Source organism: Columba livia, chromosome 5 (assembly GCF_036013475.1).
Source record: "Columba livia isolate bColLiv1 breed racing homer chromosome 5, bColLiv1.pat.W.v2, whole genome shotgun sequence".
NCBI lineage: Eukaryota > Metazoa > Chordata > Aves > Columbiformes > Columbidae > Columba > Columba livia.
Window position 1 is genome coordinate 57,190,762 of NC_088606.1, and position 22,544 is coordinate 57,213,305.

The 22,544-nt window shown below is 42.0% G+C and overlaps 1 protein-coding gene across 7 annotated transcripts in view; it reads right to left on the minus strand.

The window, feature by feature from the left end:
- DENND2B (DENN domain containing 2B) overlaps nucleotides 1-22,544 on the minus strand; it is a 176,141-nt gene that overhangs the window by 140,294 nt on the left and 13,303 nt on the right. The window contains exon 1 of one of the 7 annotated variants that reach the window (XM_065065304.1): nucleotides 4,094-4,118. The exons of the other annotated variants lie outside the window; for them this stretch is intronic. The gene's annotated coding sequence lies outside the window, so the exon portion shown is untranslated. Of the gene's footprint in view, nucleotides 1-4,093; nucleotides 4,119-22,544 lie in introns of those variants that run through there. 7 annotated transcript variants of the gene reach the window in all.

The window sequence follows — 22,544 nt, forward strand, 5'->3', positions numbered from 1 at the left end:
TTAAACCTGAATAGTGTGGAATTAGCTCATGTAAATGCCTGGTTTGAGAATTATCCATACCTATGGTCTGATTCATGACAGGAGACACATATTACAGCTCACCCTGCTAGGAAAGCGGTGCAAAGCCAAACAAGCCATACAAACTGGCTCTGGGCCCAGGCAGCCAATTCAGCCAGCCCTCAACATCCCCTGTGTCAGACGGCACCAGGCCAAGGCACAAGCCGAGCCATAGGGATAACCAAAAGGTGGGAAACTCATGTAAATAAGCCCTTCTGCTCCTCAACTCTCCAGAGTCAGCCCTGTCTGCAACCCATCTGCACTCCAGTCAACACCCGTCTCCTGCAGGGCTGTGCTGTGTCCCAAGCGTGCCTGGACAGAAAGGCAGGAAGCTGTAGGACCAAAACTGATGGAGGGGGGAGGTCCCCAAGTAGAGACTACTTACCTTGTCTGGACAAAACAATAAAATCTTGCCCTTTATAGGTGTTAGTCTTTTCCTACACCTTTTTTTACCACGTATATCCCCATAAAGCGCGGATTTATGTCCCAAGAAAAGGGGCAAATGAGACAAGCAGGCTTCCTCTGGGAACTAGCCATATCAGGAGAGATGTCAATGACAGCTTGAAATTCCACAGCAATTCTGATTTGACTCTACATGAATGTGAGATATCTCAGTTTGTCTTAGCTCACTACTGTTTCTTTTAAGGAAAAGCCAAAGGACAAGTTTCTGTTGCCTTTGTTCACAGTACACAGATGCTACAGATGGGGCTAGAAGGCAATTTAAAAAACAGATCCTCTCACACCTGGAATTGCAATGCAAGCAGGACTCACAAGAATGTAACTCTGGGAGGACTAAATGTTGTGTGAATTTGAGTGAGTGATGCAAAGCTTTGTCTCAATGGGAGCAGACAGGCAGAATCCTTGTCAGAGCACATAGATGATGGGAATACTGATCCTTTAAGCCAAATCCACACCTGAAGAGGCCTGTTTCACATTGTTGTCCAAGTAGCCCTTTCTGTGTTTAGGTAGTGGGACAAATAAGATGATGCTGTTGGGAACTATCTCTATTGTTACATTGGGTCTGTATACAGAGCTAATAAAGGGAAGAAGATCTCTTAACAAAGCAATGGACACAAGGACAGGTATATTTAATAATGGAGTGCTGGTTTCTGAAGCAGAATATGGGCAGTGGTTGGATTTTGTTTTTTATTTCACACACATACTGCAAAACAGCTCTTACTTTAAACTCAAAATGGAAAATAAGAGGGCCTAAGGCTGAGCATCCAGTACAATATCACCTTGTTTACGTGAGAAAAATCACAACCAGTAGCATTGTGCACTCCTTGAATATCTAAATAAATAAATAAATAGATAGACAGAGAATGACAACATGTTTTGTGATTCCTTTTGATTGTCAATTATGAAAGTTGACAGGAAGCTTATGCAAGCCCCTCTGACTGGATAGATTTCATCTTCCAAATACTGTCAGCCAATAGACTCTAAGGAGAAAGTGTCAGCCTGATGCTCATTTGGACAAAAAGCAATGACTTTTCTGTGTGCTGACTTCTGCAGATGGCTTTGCGTTTCAGTCATGACTTGAACCTCCAAGTTGGCCAGGAGACCCTGTGAAATGCTGGGCACATGCTGGGGGATGCCTGGTAGCTCTGCATAGCACCTCTGGGGAGGAAGGGTATGGCAAGCACCAGCCCAGCACTACTCCCATCACCTACACCCCATCAAAATCAAAGCCAGTTACAGCATGTGTTTTCTTAAGCATATAATGAGTTTGTCTTTCATTTTGCCATAATTGCCACAGCAAGCAGATTTTTCAAGCCACAGACAATAAAGATATTTTCTACTCTAGTTTGGATAGAACAGATAAACAAAATACTTCTTTGAACATGCACAGCTCCTTCCATTCTTTCATTCATGGCCCTCGGTGTGCTTTACAAAGCCGGGTAAATGCCACTCCTGCGTGGCTTTGAAACAGAGGAGTTAAGTGGCTTTGTGTGTGAGGTTGCACAGTAGCCCCTCACAAACAGTGTGTGACCAACCAGGTTTGGAGCACCAGGCTCTGTTCTCTCCCCCAAGATGACAGTTGAAACCCAAAAGGCAGCTGGGGTCAGCTGAACACCAAGGGATATCAGAACTCTTTTTTTCCAGGTAAATAATTTGAGCATGGGAAACAGCTCAGATTAAGTTTTCCTTCTAGCTGGTTTCCAGTGCCACAGAGCAAACGAAAGCCAATGACAGCAGAGTGACTAGGACAAGCTTATGCAAAACAAAAGAAATCCAAAACCAGGCCAGTTCAAAAACATTTCGTGAACTCTGTGTTAGTCAATCCCTCAGTGCTTCCTGGGTTTAGCAATAGAGTGTGATACAGAGATGCCCAAATGAGCTGCAACCATCATAACTCCAGAACTGGAAGCCACACAGCCCCAACAGCGCAAGCCAGTGCTTGAACTAGCACAGCTGTATTTTTGGGGGAAGGAGGCCGTGCCTCCACACAGTGCCCCACTGCGCTGCAGGGCCACGCAGACCTCCTGGAGTCAGCTCCAGGGCTCACTGTGCCCAGCTCCATTGTGCAGCACAGACACCCCAGGGCACCACACTGCAGATCACAGAGGAAGCCGGTCCCAGCGCTGGGAATTCAGCTCCTGGCTCCCAAGCTCCAGATGAATGCCTTAAAAACAAAGTCATTCCTCCTCCTCCAGTTCTGCGTGCTTTTCCAGACAGAGCTGAGGAAGCCTCTGAAAAGAGCCCCACATCCAAGCAAGGTCTTTCCCGACATTCCCTTTCAGGCTGCTAGGGAACGACATACCTACCTGTCTCTTCTTCAGCACTACCAGTAGAGGTTATTATATAAGAAGAAGAAAAAAAAAAAAAAAATGTACACATTCTGCTTTACTCTCATTGAAACAGATGGCTCAGAGATAAGATTTTTGCCTCGCCATGAAAAAACATAATTTATTCTTTTAACTAAAGTGTTTCCCATTTAAGAGACAAAAGAAAAGCAAGAATCAACATTTTTTTACATCAAACTGAAAAGGGTGGAACTTGGGAAAGTACCAGTGCTTTCCTTCCAAGTCTGGGAAAACTATACAGCTTATATAGGCCAAGACTCTGTTACAGATATTTTTCCTTTAAAACACTGGATAAGGTCCATGTAATCATACGACGTTCCCCATCACTATGTACATTGCTTTAAGGAGATGGACAGCCCACTCCCTGAAGCTGCTGCTGCTTGCTGTTCCTAGTATGAAAATGCTGAAATCCCACAACACAGGCTGTTAGCTGTTTAGTGTGCAAAGACCACACACCAGAAAGTCTGCAGAAGACCTTGCTGCCAAGTGAAGCAGTGCTAGCAAAAGCTCTGCTAGAAGCCTTGCTATCTAGCTAACCCCTAACATGACTTGCAGCAGTACAAGTACTGAGTAGTGCACCAATGTCTTCATCTCAATGCCACAGTAGGTGCAGGCTTCTGAAGGCCATGCCCAACTAATCACACAGACTTCTGCTGAGATTCAAACACATATAACAGAGCTCTTACCCTTTGCAGTTGGGTGCACGTATGTTCACTGCAAACACAGGTTAGTGCCTACACAATGTTGGAAGTAGCTTATGGAAAGTCTGAACTCTAGGATTCAAATCATTAGAAGCGTGCATCACAACTTGCTTTGGGGAAAATTCCCCATTCAAGAACAGGCATGCTGATTACGTCTCCAGTTTTCTAATTTCCTGACGTGTGAAAATCCCATCAGCAAACATGAGAACTCTGTGCTTACTGAAAGCACAAAGCAACACTCCCAGCTTGCCAGAAAGAGCTGAAAGGGCTTTTTTTTTTAATTACAGATGCATAGGGTTGAAACCCTCTACTCTGCTTCCTGTGCAGCGTGCAGGGACCTAACAAGGAGTCAGAAGAATCAGATGTTTTTCTTGATTTTGACACCATCCAGTTCTAGGACCTCAGATAGCTTTCTTTGCTTAGTAACACAATACCTGTTTGGCTTTCTGAAGCACTGAGAAATCAGAAGCATATAGTATTGGACTGGTGTAGTAAGGTGCAATTTCATCATAAACTTCAAACAATATGTACCTTAGATCACGTTATACAATTCTGTACATTATTCAGCCTCCAAGGCTGCTTCCAGGTTCTCAACCTGCTTCACATGTATGCATTTTTGATACACCCTCCAGCCTGAAAAAGGCCAAACACAAACAGGGTTCCTTTGTCATTCTTAGTACTGAAATATGAAATATTTCTCACAATTTACACAGTCCTGGAGTAAAACAAATGCAAATGCAGTCCCAAGCCAGTGAAAGATTTAGAGCCTGATTCTTCCTGTCTGTGTATGATGAAGTCAGAACTTTGCACAATTTTTTAGATATTTTTTGTATCTGGTCACATTTTAAAATATTAGATATTTGCACTGCAATATTTAAAAAAAAAAAAAAAAAAAAAGGAATAAGAGTCAGGGAAGGGGGAGAAAAGGGGTGGAAACACACCACACTATACCACTATGTTGTGGGCCATTTTTAAAATCCCCTCCATCCAGCTGCATTCAAAATAAGCTGCACTGCACCTGTCTAACAAGAACCTCCACAATGGTTAAAAATTCCATACAAAACCTCATGTTTTATCACTAGTTTCATCTCTGGTTTACCCAGGTGTGACCTGGAGCAAATCTAAGCAATTCTAATACCTCACCTCCTCTAGAGTAGGTCTCAAATGTAATTCACGTGGCTTGCAAACCAACTGTAAAATAAAAACAGGAGCTTGCAATCCCAGTTCCTAGACCTTTATGACAGTTCTGGAAAGCCAGCATACCAAAAGAATATAAAAGTCATTTGTAAAACACACTGCCATTTTACAGCCATTTGGAATGGCCCTTCAATACGTCGGGAAATATAACACCCCTTGGCAATTCAGCATTAGCCACAGGTAACTGAAACAGCTTTCTGCTTTCTGTGATGGTTTGCTTATCTCTGAAGAGCTGATAACAACTGAATCTATTAGAAATACTGTTAGTATAATTTTATTAAACTTCATAAATTGGCTACAGACTGCTGGAAGGAAAAACATTGCTGCATTAAGAAAGAGGCTGACTATCTCTCTTAATTTAACCAGATTCCCAACTACTAAGCCCACTTAGGAGGCTCTATCAATATAATAATCAGAAACATCTTCACTATACAATTTTAAAAATCACAAGCTGGGCTGGGGAACGGAAAAGAAATGTCATGCACTGTCACACACACACAGAGAAGTCAATGGCTTGAATGTTGTCTCCTGGATGAAAGAGCAAGCGTATTAACAGAAGAAGGTGATAAAAACCCCCATATGCAGCACAGAGCAGCTCTAAAAGCCCAAACAACAACAACAGGCATTTGAGGTGGAGAGGAGAACAGACCGCTATGACTCATAGGCTATAAGTCTAGTCAGTGAAAAATCTGGCAGAAGCGTGCTGTCTGACTATGTCTATACACTCCCAGGAGATTTATAGCTGCTTATTAAATCATCTGTTCCTGTTAAAACCAAAGAAACTGTGTATGTTTCACTGGATTTTACATCTGCTAGAAAGACCCATTACTGCAGAGTAGAGGTTTTTCTATTGGATGAGCCATCCAAAAGATTTTAAGACCTTACTTGTGGCAGGAAATAAAATCTACACAAGGGACAGGCTGCAGGGGGATGTGAAACCTGCTGCATTGGGATGGGTGTCCCTCACTGGCATCTCTGGTCTGCCTGGCTAATCTTCAAATCCAGGAGGGTCTTTTGAGTGACAAATAAGTTTCTGCAGAGGAAAGGAAAAAAGTACTTTCTACAGAGGAAAGTTCTGGTGAGGAAATAGTTGTGTCAAGAAAGTGAGCACTGTGGCTTGAGACAGGGTTTGACCAGGTTCGTGGAGTGTGGTGACACCCAGGCACATGCTGGTGGCAGAGGACCTGTCAAACTGCAAGGAGCAGGCAGCGCTATTGGCCAATTAACCTTCTTCACACAAAGGTTGCTAAGCTGAGGAGCTGGAAGGAAAACAGCACTAGCCCTGAAGTTTCATCTCAAAACCCAAGGGAAGAGGAAAAGGAGCTGCGCACAGCCCTGCTCCACATACATGAACACTGCTGCTTGAGCTCTGGTTTGTAGAAGAGCAAGAGAGAAGGATGGGTAGAGCTGTCATTTCAATCCATCCTGTTCAGCTAAGCAAGCTATTCTGTTATCTCAGAAGGCTCCTTAGAACACCTCCGCCCCTACCCTTCACACACATCATCCACTGAAAAAAAAAAAAAACAAACCTGCAAATAACTTTCCTTCTCTCATCTCCCCTCTGTCTTACTTTTTGTTCTTTTTTCACCCCTGGGCACATCCACAGCTTAGCTCTCCAAGATAACTATCTCTTAATGGTAACATACAAAGATGTTATTAAATAAAAGCCATTTGCTGAGGCAGATATGGGCTGGATGTCCTGAATTCCCAGAAGGCAGGAAACTTTTACGCATTTTAAATTAACCCCTTAAAAATAAATAAAAATCCAGGCACATTTGTCAAACATCTGAGAATGCAGAAATATTGTATCCATGGCTACGTCAGTGGTGACACTGGAGCAGAGACATACTTTAAAGACACAGAAAATGCCCTTCTGGGTCAGACCAGTGGTGCATCTAGCTCAATACCCTGCCTTCAGAGGCACTGAAAGGCAATGCTCATCAGGGCAAGCCCAGGAACCTCGCTGCTTTCTGGCCACGTTTCTTTGTCCATCTGAGTCTGCACACTGTGGGTGAGCAGCAGTTGAAAAAGCAGCAAGATGTACAAAATTGTGCTAACAGTGCATTTGTTACTTTTGCTGTACCTATCAAGTCTGTGAAGTGAAACATGACAGAAACATGACAGCTCATATCTGAGCTGCTGTACTTAGCTGAAAAGTCAGCACCTTGGGAGTTTGAGAGTATAATAACAAAATCAAGACCCTCACTTGCTCGTGCATGCAGAATGTCCACAGCCTGCAAGTGAGGGAGCTGAGCACTACCATGCCCACGGGTACAGCTGTGGCAGATTTGCGGGCACACACTGGATGGGGGGACAAGAAGGGGTGGGTTGTTCAGCACATTTCTCTTTCATGTTTTTGAATTGCTGCCTTGTAAAAGTCAGTTTGCTAAAAAACATGACAAGATAATGGTAGGTCCTGCTGAATCTGCACAGCTCTGCTGTGCCAAACTGATTTCTGCAGTAAATCACGTGCGCTCTCAAAACACAAAGGCAGGGCTGTGCAACTCTGCAAACTGCTTTATATTGTACATTTATTTTTGCCAAAAATTACAAAGTGTCTGTCAGCCCTTGTTTTTTTTCCTTTCTTCTGTCTATATTGAACTGTCTTTGCTTTAGCATGCTGAATCAACACAGAAGGAATACATGCTTGTGGAATCCGATCTCCCAGCAATCTGCATGAAAACCTGAATCAGCATAGCTATGCTCAGTGGGTTGCAGTCAGTCTCCTACACGACAGCAGCACAGACCCCAACCACCACCAGCTTCCTACCCTTCACAGTAACTAACCTTCTGGGATGCCAATTGGTCATCAACATTTAGAGGCTGATTTAGTGCTTTTCCTCCTTAAAAAACACTATAAAACAACATTATGGGGTGGGACTGGAAATAATTATGGCAATATCCATACCCAGTACAGTAATACCACATCTCAGCCCATTCAGGGTGAGACATGGTGACTAAGACATATCACCCCTGCAGCAAACGCCTGGCAGGCTTTAGGCTAGTCACATGTTACAAGACTCAGAAGGTGGCATGGAAAATCGTAAGTGTCATTGAATTGCGAATAATCATCTTTGTATATTTCTGTTTGGCCCTCTACCCTTAACGGGAGGCAGCTATGCTAGTTAACATAACTTTCTTTCTCCATGTCAACTTTGTCCCCTGTGCCATGCACCCAGCAACACCATAACTCACAATCAGAGAACTTAGAGCAAACATGGATCTGGGTCAACTCACTCCAGTTCAAGACCAACATATCAGTGAATGTCACCCAGTCACCCACCCACCCACCCTGGATCACCTCCCCAGTGATCCAACCACGTAATACATTTTTTCTTCACATTGCAAAAGAGAGAGTTTAGCACTTCTGGGGAGGAGGAGGGATGATTGTATTTCACAAGCAAAGGAAGCACACAAATATTGCTGTCCGTTCTCACCGGAGGAAAAACCATTTGAGAATAGCTGTGAGAACTACAGCAGCCTTCCAGACCAGCACGGAACCTGAGTCAGCCCTTAGGCAAGCTGCTCAAGTCAATGCTTAGCTTTCAAGCACATGCTCAAGTATTTGGCTGAGCTGGGACCATTTTCAAGTGTGGGATGCAGAATCCCACTCAATGGTTGCTCCAATGACAGACTACAAAAGTATTCTTGATATATAATAATGCAGTAATTTATGGGGGTGCAGTCTCCCTTAACCAGAACTTCAGACTCATCTGTTCTTCACAAGGATTCATTTCTTAAGGAGTATTGCTGTGCCCTTCATCTGCAAACACTGAGAGAACAGCTGCCAGCCACAATAGGAAATAGTTTACGCTAATTAAAAGTATTTCCAAAACCCCACCAATTCTACTCAAAAAAAAAGAAATAAAGAAAAAGAAAAAACCACACACACACACACACCAGTAACAAGAAAACCCAAGAGAATTTGATAGTCTTTATTTTGCATCTTTGCTGAGAAGTAAGGATCTTTGTTTTCTCTTTCAGACCATACTGTTATTCACACAGAGAATTACAGACCTAACCAATTCTATAAATGGTTGTTCCCTGAATTCATGGTTTAAGTTTAGGTCAAAAGGAAGATCATTCACATGTGAAGCATGACTCTTCTCTGGCAAAGTAAAGCCATTCTGATTCCCAACAATGTAATAGTTAGGTCATTTTAACTGTCCTGATCTACTGTTCCTGTTCCCCAAAATCACAGAGTGACAGATGTCAGAAGAAAAAGATTCTGCAACCCTCTGATAGAAAGAAAGGTCACCTAGAGACAGCTTGGAGCCAGGAGCCAGGCACTGCCATCGCTGTCCTCACCCACCTTCTAAACCCTGAGTTTCAATTTTACCACCAACCTGCCCAAAGTTACATCAAATTCTCTGTGCCTCCATGCAGGGTTACAACACGTGTTTGGCTAATAAATGGGTTATCATAGACTTATTTATTAATAAGCCAGATGATTACCATTTGTAGGTTACTAATGTTATTCTCATGCCTGTAAAGGTGTGACAACTGCCTGTGGGCTGAGACCATTGGTGAAACAACTAATGCCCTATAAATGTTTTTTTAAAACAAAACAAGCACATATTAGGCGATACAAGGTTAACCTTGTAACCTTAATGTAACGCAAGGTAAACCATGCTAGCTTTCTGCAAAGGTACAGCACCAACAGAACAGTAAATACTGCTTCGTTCAGTGGGTGGTATCTAGTTTTGAAGTCGCAGCTCATGCCCGCAATTAGCCAAGGTTTTAGATGCCCAAGACCTGTTTGCACCCACTAATCAGGTGCTGAAACGACTGATAAGAAATTCTATACACAGACTCTTGAAGGCAAAACATTGTTCCTGTCATTAATGTGTCTGCACAAACGCAAACACCATACCAGTGGCTGGGCTGCGAAGCTGACCTGGAGCATACAGCCATGTAAACACAGACAGCACCCTGGTGATGTGCCCAGGTTTAAAGCTGTAAGAATGCAGTGAAACAGCAGGCTGCCCAAAAAACATGCAGCAGAGCAACTAGCTGCACTCCATTCGTTTGGTTATAATTGATGCAAAGATCTTACTCTTGCATGCCTTACTGTCCAAATCAACACGCAAGGTTCTATGAAGTTTCTAATCCTGGAAGGGTTTTTTGGGGTAGGAGGGTTGGATGGAACTTTTTCTGTTTGGGTTTTTTATTTTTTTTACAGTTTGATGCTTTCAACCTGTCTACCACCTACCAGATAAAACTGACAGGCATTCAAAGGTGCCAAGGACCAATCGAACCTTCAAGAGTCTGAAAATGAAACCTCAAAACACTTTGTTCCCAATTAAAAACCTTGGTAGCAAACTAGACTGGGGGGCTGGTAGGGGAAAAAAAAAAACAAACCAAAACCAAACCAACCAACAACAAAAAAAAACACCAAACAACTCATTGCACAATCACAATCACATCTGATTTCCTGCAAAGCTCTGCTCTGAAAAGCAGGTATTATAGGAGAGGAGTGCCTGGGTAGCAAACAGCCCCAATCAAACACCCCTGCTCACCTTCCCTGTTCCTGGAACAGGAAGGAATTAGAGAGAATGGTCATAAAGCTGTGTTATCCTGATGCAAGAGAAAGCTTCCAGCTTATGAGTTAGCACCTCATTTTAAATAGAAGACAGAAGCAGTAGGCAGTTCTCTCTGAAAAGTTATTCCTTTCCTCCTCTTTTGTCTTTTTTTTTTTTTCCTCTCCTCCTAGAGAAAGTATTCTTTAGACAAATAGTATATAGCACGTGCAATCCTCCTGCTTGGAAAATATTGCCTGTAACTACAATCAAATGCAAAACAAACAACCAAAAAATCCATTTATGATGGGTTTGCTTGTCATGCCAAGGCCCCCAGCTTCCATTCTCAGGGATTTACTGAAATATTTGTTTATTTACACAGGGCTGGAATTCTGGACTACCAGGTTCTCTTCTGGCAAGATCTTTGGCTATGGTATGAAGTGTTGGCAATATTAAATATATTTCCAGTGACATCAGTAGGAAAGTAACTGTGCTCTAAATGATAATAGTTACACAAAAGTGTGGGTTTGACCATCCCTTGTAGACACTCATCCATGTTAAAGATAATGAAAGATATCATTTCACCCCTGCCCCAAGACAAGGTACTGGTTCCTTTCCATTCAGTGAATGCAATTGCTTCACCACCTCATGTGGATGCAGTTTTCTCATCTGCTCTCCCTCTGACACCACACCAGCAAGTGCCCAGTGAGAATAAAAAGAAACTCATACTCCTGGGTTTAAGTACTTCAATGCCTTGAGACAGTTCTCTGAGATGCTCTGAGGCGACCTAAACAAATCACAAAATTTTAGGTATAAATAAAGGCTGAACTCCTACTAGCTTTACAGATTTCAAGCATTTGGGGCTTATGTTTCCAAGCTTTCCCATGTAGATATAAAAGCCAGAAAGGGTCAAGATTTCTAATAATCACTGAACTTCAGGAACCTGGGTCTTAAAAAAATCCCCAAAGAAAAATCTCACATTAAAATTAGTACGGTTGACAAGAGTAAAAAATAAGTTTTGTTTGGTTTATTTGGGCTTTGGTTTTGTTTTTTTCTTTTGGGGGGGGGGGGGAGATTGTTTTGGTTTGTTTTGCATTTATCACCCACCACCTCCTACACAATCACCCTGTGACAAAACACTCTGAGCTCTCATTTTAAATGTCCTTAGCCACTGCAATTGTCTACAGAGCAAACACAAAATGCTTCACTTTCCAGCAAAACACAGCAGCATGTGGACCACAACAAGGCAGCCCTTATAGGATGCATAAAGATGAAGAGTGAAAAGAAGTGACTAGAACTGGAATACTGGAAAGCCAGACCAGCACACCCTGACCCAAATGTCTGCAATGCTACATTTAACAAGTGAGAGACATGTGACAACCATTTGTCATTTCAGTTATATCTTTCTCTCACCATGGGAAAGCTGACAGCTACTTGCAGGATGCTGCCACCATGCTGGGGCATGACACAGCTGTAGTCTCCCTGAGGAGACATGGATTCAGGGTGTGACCTACCCCATGTTCTGGTACCATGTCCTGCCTACTGAAGGTCAACTCTTCCCTGCCCCACACCTTCTGTGCTTGAGAAATCAGAGGAATTCATATCCCAAAAGTGGCACTTCCGGACATGTAAAAAACAAGAACAACTAAGAATGGATCCACCAACCCAGGGCATGAGGTTTCACACCATCAAAACCTTCTGGTATCTTCTTGGAACAAACATAAGCATATTCATCTGCACATCAGGCTTTTCTCAACGGGTTATGGTGTTTGAGAACATCTTCCTATTCACTAGCTCTACTTGTAATCCTCTCTGTAGTGTTCCTCGAATTACTGTTTCCACATGAATCATCATGTGTTGCCTACACTTCAGACACACTCCCAGAAAATATCTGCGCTGACTGCAAAAACACATGCTACCAGAGACCTTTCTTCCAGATCAAACTGGAAGCAAGCAAGCTGCTCTATGCTCCTGACCTAAACAGCCTGATCAGGACCTTCACAAAATAAACCTACAGGAACCCCACATACAGTAACTCCAGCCCAGTCCCCAGGGAACATGTGTGTACAACTCATAATCCTGGGTGACAAGGGCACGTCTGATGTTCCATTCTTTGGAGAAGCCCCACACTACAGATGGAGGCTGTGTGGAAGTTTACTGTTGAGGCACTGATGAGCTTATGAATATTTCTCCTTGGATGTATAGCTCCTTTTGAACTCTCTCATAATTGCACCAGCCTTGTGCACACATGTTCATTGGCTGAACCGTGGGTGGGAGATGTATCTGGCACCAGATCTGTGCAAACCTTGTTAGGCTTATTCCTCAAGAACACTCAAGTCAACATAGGCCTTTCCACAGGCTTCTCCAAGCTTAGGACCAGACCCACATTCTTTTGTTTTAAAGGACGTCAGAGCCACACTGAATGTTCTCAGGCAAGTGTAGAGTCACCAGGCTAATGCTGCAAGACCAGGAGAGTGACCTGCTCAGCCACCTTTTTCCACAAGCTCAAGGCAGACCTCATTCACTGCACACTGCATTTGTTTTCTTCTCATTGACTCGAAAACAAATGAGACAGAAACTGGCCACAAATTATAGTAGGGTAGAAATTAGAAAAAATGTCTCTAACCACTGGACTAACAAAGTACTGGAACAGCTTTCCAACAAGCAGGACCACAGGGTCAAAATGGTACCTGCAGCATCATTTAAAAGAGACATCCACCTCCCAGCAGCAAGGCCGTAACCTCCCCACTGCCAGACCCTGATCTCAGGGCAGCTCATGGGCATATCCAACACCCAACAAGATAAAACCGGAGGGGACAGACACTATTTTCTGAGCTCATGTTGCTTGGAAATAGTAGTCCCTGGGAATTTGCCACATGCCAAGTAAGCCAGCATTGGAGCTGGTAATCAGAGAGTGGAAAGGCCACCTAAGGGGTGACACTTGGGTCCGCAGATGGCACTTCTCCCTCCTCAGATTTCTCATCCACATGGGTTCTGCACCTGAGATTTTCAGGAGCTCTATTTAATATTCAAAACAATATCATACACTGAACTAAATTTATTTTTATGCTCCTTCAGTGTGTAGGCAGAATGTCAACTGGCCCTAAAGAAACAGATTCAGGGAAAACAGCCTTTTTCTCCCTTTTTCCAAAACCTGTATTCACCCAAACTTTTCATTAATACAGAAATGTTACTCTCTTTGGTATGCACGAATGCAATTAGTACACAAAGGGTAAGTCAGCAGGATGCCATGAAAATATGTGGATTTTCATTGTGCTTTTCACTTTGTTGTTATTTGGTTCAACAAATAAGGTTCACCAGTGCCACCACCCAAGGGCAGTCTTGTGGGCCCTTTGGGAATCACCCCACCCATTGCAGGACAGAATGAGGCTGCCTCAATGGAAAATCTTGTCAAACAGAAGCAATGCCTGGAAAGCTTTAAGTGAAAGATGCTGGAGGGCAGAATATACCTGTCTTACACTGGTAAGCATCTCCAGAGATGAGCAGCCCCCACTACTCAGCAGGCACCTGTATGCCAGCAGAGGAGTTTACAGTTCAACCTTAGGTCCAGAAGCCCAGTTTCAGTTCAGGCTGATCCATCCTGCAGGTTTGCCCACCCTCAGCCCTGTCCTTGCTGGGCCTGACTTGCTCTCTGTATTGAACTTGGACCTGGCTACTTCCCTTTGAATCTGCCCAGCAATCCCTGGGCTGCCAGTGACTACTGTCATTGTCACCAACCTGGCCCTGCTCAGGCACTGTGGGACTGTGCCGTGGTTAGTGAGGGCACTGTCCTGTCCGTGCTGTGGTCACCCTCGTTTCATCCTCCCTCAGGGGACAGCCCTTGCTCTGCTCCCTGACAGTACCATGCACACCATGCTCTGCTTTCTTTTGCTGGTCATCCTCCTGGGCTTGATGGACAAGTATTCATATAGTGGGATAGCCAGGGGGCTGGCATTAAAAGTGAATTTTGGAGAAAGGAGAAGTATCAGAACATCTTCTCCAGCAGCATTCAGCACCTTTTGACCCATGGAGGAGCTTAAGCAGCAGCAGCTACACTGGTATCAGAGAAATTTTGGGGAACCAGGTCACTGGTTTTCCTGGTGATTAATTGTAGGGTAAGATACTTATCTGGTTCATGTAGAGTTCAAAACATCCCAGCTTACACAATAAGATGTAGTGAACAGGAAAGGCACTTCTGCAAGCTGGCATCTTTCCTTTGAACAGGAATACTGCATCACAGAAACAATTTCCAGCATACAGAAAGGACTGATGGATAAATTCAATCATTCACACCTAGCAAGATTCTCAGCTATGCAGATTTTCCTAGCTAACCTGAGCATAAAACCAAAAACTTATTTTAAGTTTGCTATCCCTGAGGAAACAAGTTATCAAAAGCTTCTGTCATTTTCACTAAACGCAATGTGGCAGGGAGCTTCTTTGCATCCCCACAGCAAAACGAGAACTACCACAGCGAGCTTTCCTCGTGAGCACTCGCTCCAGCCTCTTGTTCCTCTGCCTGTTAGGACCACGGGCTGTAAGCGCTGGCACAGAACTGGAGTCCAGTTTTGGAGTGCTTTTATTTTTGGTTTTGGAGATTTACTCCTCTTCACACACCACCCTTTCAAACAAAACAAACCTCTTTTTCTTTCTTTCCTGTTCATAGGCAAAGGCAGAGAAAGCCAGAGGGCTAATTTTCATTAAATACAGACACCAATAATCAGGTGCACTGTACAAACTTTGAGAAGTTAATGCAGGCTCTGCAGGGTGACACAGTGATGTGTAAAACTAATACAAGCCAGAAATGGGGCATAAGGTCAGGGAAATTACACAAGTGAGCTTGTTTGTTTGTTTGTTTTCTATATGGTATAAACTGCATAGGCACCTTCATAGTGGCTTCCTATAGTATATGCCACCAGAAAACCAAGATATGGTTTCTGGATATGGTTTGGGAGAGGTACCATTTTACATACAGCTCTTTACCTTTTAAATAACCTACCTGCATGGTTTGTTTGCTTGATTCAATTTTCAGAAAGTAGAGATTGCCTTAAAAATCACTATGCTACCAGGTTCTAGAGGAGATTTAGACTAAATGATCTCGGTGTTTCCATGACTGTTAAAATGGATGAAAATATTCAAGCAAGTTGAATTGCTTTGAACATTTTGTTCACCATAAAGTAAGATTTGGTGGTACAGAATCCATGCTGAAATACTCAGCCTGTAAATAATTACGGACATGTTTTGCTGCAACATTTTCTAATAAGAAGTGTATTGAGACTTCATTTCAAAACAAAAATTGTACTTTGAAGTTTAGCTGCAGTTAAGTTTGCAAAATTAAAAAAAAAAAATAATAATAATTCTTTTGATCCAGATTGTATTTTAAGAAGAAAAAAATCCCAAAGCGAATCTTCCTTCCTCTTTTCTAATCCAGAGAGGGATAACCCCGAAAGCCTATGAAGTCCATGCCTCTTAGCAAACTACACAAGCGCCAACCTCATTACTTTTCCTGTGTTACCAGTAGTGTGCACACACAGAATCTAAACTCTACCTTTTAAATAGAATACCCTCTGCTAAAAAAAAAAAAAAATATATATATATATATATATATACACACATATATTTATCTCATTAAATATGTTAATCCTGAGACAATCTCAACCATCACCTGGCTGGCAACAAAGTTTTATTTGGTTAGTCAAGTAAAGGAGCAACACTTTTAAAATCTATGAACAGGTCCATCTGCAGTGATTCATGTCCTACACAGCAAACAGCACTTTTCTAAAAGAAGAGCCATGGAGAAAGCATTGCTCATCAAAAGAAAACAATCTGTGAACTATACTCTAATTCTCAGGTGACACTGCTGTTTCCCCAAGAGCTTTGCCCAAAGTCTGCTTACTCAAACCCTTAGAATGACAGTCCTTTATTTCAACAGACTTGAGCTCAAACGCTGTGTTCAGGTATTGCACGTCATTACACACAATGGTTTCATGAGACACCAGGGAGTTTTATTGTTCCTTGGTAAAACTGGACAGTTTATACTTTCTTGCTAAAGTGTACACAGTCAAGTATAATATAACATTGGGATTTTTTTGTTTGTTTGTTTTTTCAAGAAAAGTGTTGTCTCTATAGATAGCCATGCAAAAACTGTTGCAGTGTCAGTGCCTACATATTCTGTTTTGGGGGAGTTTGTTGTTGGTTTTGGTTTTGGTTAGGTGGTGGTGGTGTTGTTTGGTTTTGGTTGGCTGGTTTGGGGGGTGGACCTTTATCTTTTTTTCTCCGCAGGAGATAAAGTGGGAGTTTTGCTCACCAATACTGGCTTCTTGAGCCTTTAGTGGTCATTTTGGTCCACATGCCTACAGAAGACACACTCCTGTGTGAAGACAATGAGAGAGAGTAATTAAGGGCAAAAGTTGGGATGGCTTGGGCACCCTGTGAGTCCCACAGGTGGTCCAGGTTTCTAGGAGGGAAACCCAGAGGAAGAAGAGAGATCCTGTATGTTCTCTCCCCGTGGACACCTTTACGGCTCTAACATCAGTCTGCACTGCTCTGTTTCAACACTACATGCTTGCTCAAAGAAGCGAAACTCACTTTCCCCAAAGAATATTCAGTTCTGCAGGTACTTGTACATAACGATGACCACATTCAATAGGTCTTTCATGTAATAAAGAAAATATATAAAACAACGCTCAGCAATGAACACAAGGCTTATGGGAATGCAAGTCATTTGGAACCACATCCAGAAGTTTAAACCATTAGGTTTCTGGATGAGGTGAAATTAGCCTGGCCCTATCACACAAGCAAACCTTCCCACAAGGTTCCACAACACAGGAAAGTTTAGGACTAGGAACAAATACAATAACTGAAAGAAAATAAACTTATATGAAACTAATCAGGTATTAACCATTTAAGGAAGATTATGTCAACTCCCTATGCATGGGTTCTTTATCAGAAAGGGTGAAGCACTATACTCTCAAATAACAGATGTGAGTTGCACATTGATTTGGATTTCAAAGACGTGTTCTTAGATTACTCTCCTCAAGTTCTTCAGACACACAATGGAAGAGGATTCCCAGCATCAGAGGAATCTCTACTGAGGGCTCAGTTTATATACAGGCAGTGTATTCCTCCTTCCACATGGAAACCAGATCACATGATTTATTGTGAGCTTTTCTAATGAAGCAGTAAGATTCAAGTACTTTCTTGATAAAATAAATAAATAAATAAAATCCAACAGGTCACAGTACAAATAACAGAAGAAAAACCAGGGCAGGTGCATGAGGTAACTGAAATGGGAGGTTGGGGAGATTAATATTCTTCAGAGGAAAAATAGGGAAAAAGGGAAAAAGGGAAAAAGAAAGATGAAAGAAAACACAAGGTACGGGGAATAAAAAACTATAATCAAACTGAAGCAGTTTTTGGAAAAGGTCTGTATACAAACAGGAGTGCCACAAATAAGAGAACAGAAACTGAAGACTTTTCAAGAACCCAAAAGATGTTCCCCCAGAGCCCTCTTGCCATCAAACCCTATGTTAAAAGCTTTGGGTCCCAAAAGTTAAAACATGACTTGGGCACAGACCCCAGTGAGCTAGAAATGCAGAGATAGCTACAAGTTATGAGTGAGAACGGTGAAGGACCAGGAGTGTGCACTACAGGGAAGACTGAGAGATAAGGCATATAACACCACTATTTTCTTATTAACCCCTTCACAAACAACTTACACAATTTAGGGTATTTGGTTATATTCAGAAATACAGAAACAGCCTGCTGTAATAGAGGCAGAATACAGAATATTCCACAGAATTTTTCTATTGTTTCCTGCAGAATTCCAGTTTGCAGGCTGGAACTCAAGATCCTGGAATTTGGCTCTTATTGCTTCTCTTTGATCAAGTATTAGCTTTTCAGGCACTCCCCTGGTGCCAGCCTGACATTTCCAGCGTATGTTATAAACAGTCTCAAATCATACCTGCCAAAGGTTCATTGGTGCTGCAAGACCATCGGGCAGCTCCAGTTCAGAGAAAATTTGCTGGAGGCATTAGTTGTATTGCAGAAATGTGTGCTGATTGCTCCCCAGTAGAAAAATGAAAATGCTGCATGTCCACGTACACGGATTTATTGGAAGTAGTTTGCCTCAGAATTTGAAAAGCAAAAACTTGTGGTACAATTAGTTGAGTGTCGATTACACACTGGCGTAACTGATGCCCAGCTCCTTCAAAGAGCTGAATTTCTTCACCTCGAGAGGCCAACAGATGCTCCATTCCCAGGATTTTGATGGGCAGCATCCCGAAGATTCACAAAAACACAGACACAGGAAGAATGCCTCTCTGTCTTCTGCAGGCATAATCCTTGCACAAAATTAAGCAAAAAGGCTTTTACTGGACACACGCTTAAGGATGAGAACAAGAGTTACAGCAGGTTGTGCTCCATCCCCTCAGGCACCCTCAGGCCTCATACACAACAGCTGAGACATGCTAGCTATAATCTCCTTAAAACCATTGCTGTTGATGCGGTTTCCTCTGACCTGGGAGGTCAGGGATATTTTTTGGCCAAAAACCTTAATGACCTAACAGCACCAGAGACAAACCTTTTTCAGCTATTTGTCTGCATTCTTCAGGCATGAAGAAATGAAGGGGAAGCACTGAGCTATGTAAAGCTCTGAAGGAAAGAGACATTCCATGCTACAAAGCTATTCAAGTTAACATCTCATTTATATTCCGGGATATAAACATAACTTCTCTCCCATATGTGATGAAGATTCCCATACATAATTTTTCAAGACCAACACTGCGTAAACCTGCTTAGAGCCCAGCCACCCCATAACCTCTGAGAATCATTAGAGGGTGACATATTCAACCACTTTTTAGCATACTACCAACAAATGGATTAAAGTTCACATGTATTTCTCCTCCTCCTGTCCACTTCTTATATCTGCCTTTTTCTAATCAAAAAGGGACCTTTGTTATTGCTTACACACACACAGTTTATGCATATAGAAAGATCAAGAAATCTGGCTTCAATCACTAACTGGTGTTTGTAGACAACATTGGAATATGAATCCAGGTAATGAAAGTAGCCAGTGGAAAAGACAACTGAGGAGACCAAGGACTTGTTAGCAAACAGCACAGCGTGGATGATGAAGGTAGATATAGAGATAAAATGCAACAAAAAGTAGAGGATGAGGTAGGAAGGTTCTGTGCCACCTCGATTTCTGCCAATGCCAACAGGAATGAGAGAGATGGGTTTAGATAGACAGTCAGGCCTGTTTCCAAGCCAAGATCCCTAATGTTCCCAAAAGAAAATAGGAGTGCATTTCTCTCTCTTATTCATGCATACTTTAGAAATCTCCGGAGACTGCTCTGCAAACTGGAACACTATAACAAAATGTCAAGACAATAAATGAGGCATTGAATCTCTGTTGTTCATTAGAGGAAGGCCTTTTCTGACTTGAAGGCTGTACCTTGTTTTAACTTCGTATTCTGCATTGCTTTGCTGTTTATGCATTGTCTTTCAGAATGACCTAAAAGAAGATAGAGTGGGGCAGCACAGTGTCACTTGGCTGGATCAGTTACTTTCAAAAACTTCAACATGAAATCCATCCTGCCACAGGTATATCTCAGTATTTTCCTGACATCTGTTCTGTAGTGTCGTAACAGGTACGTTGTTAGAGATACTGAGAAACAGCAAGAATCAATTTGAGTTTTTTATAATCTGAGGAAATAAATTCCAGTTCCATCTCTACTCCCAAACTCTTATTATAATCTGAGAAAGTCAAAACTGTTGCAATGTATCAGTGGTGAAACAGTTAATGTTTTATTCACCTTTAGTGTATTTAAAGCCAAAGGTAGACCTATCTTCCCTTTTGTTTGAACAGGAGAAATTCACTGTCATTATTTATGTACATACTTCACTTTGCTTGGAACTGTAAGTCTAATTTCTGGAAGAAAATAATAGAGCTTATGCAAAAGTGGTAAAGCTAGTACCTTATTAAACTAAGGTGTCAGAGAGGTAGCTCTGTGGCCAGAGGTCTCAAAACCCCAGTTCCATCTCTAGCATGTTAAGCAACTCCAGTCATGCCAGTAATTTTATTTCCCTCTGCTTTCATTTCTTAATCTACAAAATGGACATACTGACTAAAGTCATTCAAAGACATTCCAATATTCACAGTTTCTTTCTTTGCTTGTATTTAATATTTGAATGAAACCAAAAATCCTTGTGTTGCACAATAAGACTGTTGTGCCAATACACCCGTTTTCCCACAAAAATCAGTTGCTGGGTTTGTTTCAGTTGGGCTTCTAGCCCACTCTGGTTTTTAGGAAGCTCCTAGCATTAACTTAATTCCACAAAGTGTTCAGCACCATCAAAATAGGATATTTTAATCATACTTCATTTAATCAAAAACTTTCAACTAGGTCTAGTAATAGCTCTGACCAGCTTTGCAAAGCACTTTAGAGAATTGCAATTAAAAGCATTGTATTGGAGATAGGTATGATCACTTGCACAAATATGACCTGAAGACTCCAAAATATATACAAGAACATCCTTATGCCTTCATTGACTCAAACACTGCTTCAAGTCATATGATATTCCTCAAGGACAAATTTCAAAGCATTTAACAATTCATAACCTTCCAACACCTTTGAAAAATAAATAGTGAAAAGTGGGCACTCACACAAATTGCTTCATCTACTGCTGAAACACAGCTGTCTCTGCAGCAAAGCATAATATTCACTTAACAGTACAAAGCCACAGAAGTATAGAGGGCACAAAGGAAAAAGTATTATTGTATCCATATAGAGCAAGAGGGGAAGTTTGAAGAAGCAAAAGTGCAGTTAACCAAACCAGAATTTAAACAGAACCCTGTGCTTGATGTCAAATTGGTCAAAAATATCCCATGTTTCCAAATTTGGTAATCTTCCCAGGAGGAGTCAAAAGCAACAAGTCTCTGTAGGGGTTGGAAAGGGAAGAAAGGAGGTTTTTTTCCTGGTTTGATTTACTGGCTAACTTAATCTGTACTGTTTATGATTGTTTGATAGTGTTGGTGGGCTGAGCTTGTGTTATCTTTAGGTGAAACTTTAACGTTGCAGGGCAACCATTATTACATTCTTGTGAGCTCAGAGTGCCTAGAACAATTGTTTAAACCTGAGAGATGTAGTAACTCCTCAGGCAGACAGGCACAAGTGTTACACTGCTTTAAGTCTAGCACTTGATATCCGCATCTCATTTGTTAGCCATGGTCTCCAACAGGACTGTGCCCTCAGCCACTTGCTGGCAACACATCTTCTGTGTTCAGAGGACAGATGCACAATCACACAACAAAACATGATCTTGGAAGGTCTCCTACCCACAAAGTGAGCCTTTCTCAGTAGTGTTTAGCTCCTGAGAAACTGTTTAGTCAGAAAGTCTTAAAGGACCTTGCACAAACTAGTTTTGCATCAAACGCCTTGCTTTGCCAAACCTGCTAGTCCTAACTCAAGGGCAGATTCCACACTGCTTCCCATCCTCCTGAAAAATTTACATTCTCCTTTAAGCAAGGGTAAAACAATACCACACTGGGATTTTTTTCTCCCCTTTTACATTCAGTGGAGTAAGAAATACTCTGAAAAGCAGGGGAGCAGGATGCAGGCTATTTTTCTTAATCAGTCTTTCAAATGCCTTCATAGAAAAGACTGAGAGTAAGGAAGAGCCCTGTAGGTCATCATCACAAATTCCAACAAGGAACGTGCTCCTCACAGTGCAATGATCCCTCAGGAGCTGCTTTCTAGACAAATGGAGCAGGAAATCAATGTATTAAAGGCATTGGTTTTCTTACAACTGCACTCCCAGGTGGGCAACAACTGGGCATCACTCAGCTTTTGGGAAGGATACATAACCCTAATCTTGTTAAGTAACAGCTGTGGAAAAATGTTTGTTTGTCCCTGCTTTTAAATTCACTTGCTCTTGCTAATAAGCATGGTACAGAAGGTGAGCAATGGATCAGTTTTTCAAATGAGAAGCAAAACCACTTGGAAGATCTAATTTCCTTTTCACCTTGTTGGGAACTTTTTCCATTACTTCGCTATCCTCCTCTAAGAAACACAGTATCATGCTGTTTGCATGCACTTTATTGCACTTATATTTTGCTGAGACAACTCAAGTATTTATACAGTTCAAGGTTTAAGCATCTACTTCCCCCGTTTTGAACAACATCCTTTAGAAAATATAAAAGACAGACACATTTTCAGGATTTTTTTTCTGGCTCAAAAAAACCAGATGGAGTTTCAGTCCCAAATATG